Raw genomic sequence first — 2,830 nt, forward strand, 5'->3', positions numbered from 1 at the left:
TCTACAAGGTGGACCAACTAGATAGGAGTGTCTAATAGAGTGGACAGTAAGTGGACATGGTATTTAAAAACTTCAGCAGTGCTGCTTTGTTTGATCCACTCATACCAGCACAACACACACTAACACACCAGCACCATGTCATTGTCACTGCAGTGCTGAGACCATCCACCACCTAAATAATACCTGCTCTGTGGTGGTCCTGTGGGGGTCCTGACCATTAAAGAACAGCATGAAAGGGGGCTAACAAAGCATGCAGAGAAACAGATGGACTACAGTCAGTAATTGTAAAAATACAAAGTTCTATTTCTATATGGTAAGTGGAGCTGATAAAATGGACATTGAGTGTAGAAACAAGGAGGTGGTTTTAATGTTATGGCTGATCAGTGTATATGCATGGATTATATTCCGGCTTTGAACAAAAGTGTTTGCTAAAAGCTGTTAATGTAAATGAAAGAATAATACACACAAATGGTTGGACACTTGGAAGTACTGTAGACGTTCCACAACGATTTGTCAAGGCAGCATTTCCTGTTAATTGGTGTTGACCAATGAACACCGTGAGAGAGCTGTTTCTCTGACAGAAGTGCTGTGTTTACCTTACACCTGACAGTCAAACAGTACAAAAAGCAGTCTGGGAAAACAGGGCTGACTGACACAGCTTGTTAGCAGTCCCTGCGGGAATGAGATGTTTAGAAATGAGCATCTCTCCTGAGAGATTAGACACGGGCATCTGCATTTCTGCTTAAAATCAGACCTCTCTTCGTATGACAGGCTACAGTGTTTTTCTACGGCCCACTCTTATTAATTATGCTCATTCTCTACTAGAGCAGGCACTGATAAAAATAATACAGACACTACATGCATATTTGATCTTATATTCATACATACACTATAATTAGGGCCCTAATACATTTTTGGGTGCTTAATTTCACAAACCTTGTTTTTCGAAACAGATTTCACTGCAGTTACTAAATTACACTTATAAATTAAATGATAGAATAAATGGAAGCTACAATACACAGCACAGCCTACCTTAATGGCTGAATGTAAACCAACCAAATTAGTGATGGTGCGAGGCTTCATGTTCTGTCTCAGACAAAAGTTCTCACCCCCCTCTGCATCCACAGAATTGGTTGGGAGTTTTCCAAATTCAGCTACCAAGTAGTGTTTATAGCTGCTTTACACTTCAACACCTTGGACATTTTGACTAACCGATTGCTAACTGAATTGCTGTAGGATTGATGGGATTTACTCCCATGCACTCTGCATAGTTGCCTCTATCTGCAAAGGGGTCCTTACACAGCGTTAGAAGACTCCACCCACATAGTCCGGTTATCCCGCCCTAGCAGACACGGTAGCCAATTAGAGTCTGCTGCAGGCACTGCCAATTGTGTCCGCTAGATGGCGCTGAATCAGAATCTCGGCGCTGGTGTGCTAGCGGAATATACCGCTGCGCCACCTGGGTGCCATGTGTGACACCTCTTTTTAAAATGGCATTAATGTATAGTGCCCACTTTGCAGCAGCAGATTTGGGATGATGTCAAGCCACATTCTGCACATATGACAACTGCTTCATAGTAATGTAGTGCTGGTGCTAGACTGGCTTGCCTGCAGCCCAGACCTGCTACCTATTAAAAATGTGTTGTTATATCCGGCAAAAATGTTTTACCCATTTTCCATTTTCAGAAATACAGCAGTTGTTGTCCTTTGGTCCCAAACATGTGCAGAGCAAGATTCAAGATTTTTTTGCACAAATTTGTTACTTCACAGTGAACAAAATGCAACTTACTTACTTACTTACTTAACTTTACTTACTTTACTTACTTACTTACTTTACTTACTTTACTTACTTACTTACTTTACTTACTTACTTTACTTACTTACTTACTTCCTTCCTTCCTTCCTTCCGTCCGTCCGTCCGTCCGTCCGAGTAGTGTTGCCTAGTCTATAATGCTGATATTTAAATGCTTAACATTTAACACAACATGTCAACACAACACAGCACAACATCCACATAGAGAAATACTGTACATCTCCACACTTCCAACATATGCAAAAACTGTCAGTTTACACTTCAATGTCAAGTGTACAATCACTCAGCAGGTGATTTTTTTGCTCCTTGGTGCCAATCATGTTAAGGTGCTCGAGTCCTGGTGTGTGTGTCCGGCTATAATCAAGTGTACATAATTACTTCAGTGGGGGTCTATCAGTGGTGGATTGTTTTTCCTGTCAGTCTCCATGTTACCGGTGTTTTTCTGCTGTGTGGTGACTGGACTACTAAGAACTTGTTAAGACAGAATCAATGAACCTAGCTAATCGATGACGGGTTGCAAAACCAAAAAATCAGTGTATCGGATTACATTCAGTGAAATCACAATGTACTGTTATAGCACTAGTGTATTCATTTTCTACTAATGATAGCTGAGTAGGTTATTAGTATTAGTACAGTCAAATGTCCATATGAAAATAATCTAAAAGAATCCATTGTGTCATACAGATTGTTCTGTTCTTGGTTGTCTATATTTAATGTGATTTCCTGAGGAAATAAAATAAAAATAAGAAAAAAAACATTATTTAAATAGCCTACATAGTTTAGTCAATCAAACATAAGCAAATATTTATTATAACAAGAAATAACATTAAAAAAAATCCTGAAAAGCTTGCATTTCTTTATGCTGACTTAAGAGCATCTGATAAGATACAAAAGAACAATGAGTTGTTGTTATTGGGATTTGTTAACACCTCAACATATACCTTGGGATATGACAACAGGAAAAATTTAATATAATGGAATATAATATGAATAAATGTCGCACGAATAAAGTAAAAA

The sequence above is a fragment of the Trichomycterus rosablanca genome, chromosome 12, assembly GCF_030014385.1.
Source record: "Trichomycterus rosablanca isolate fTriRos1 chromosome 12, fTriRos1.hap1, whole genome shotgun sequence".
Lineage (NCBI taxonomy): Eukaryota > Metazoa > Chordata > Actinopteri > Siluriformes > Trichomycteridae > Trichomycterus > Trichomycterus rosablanca.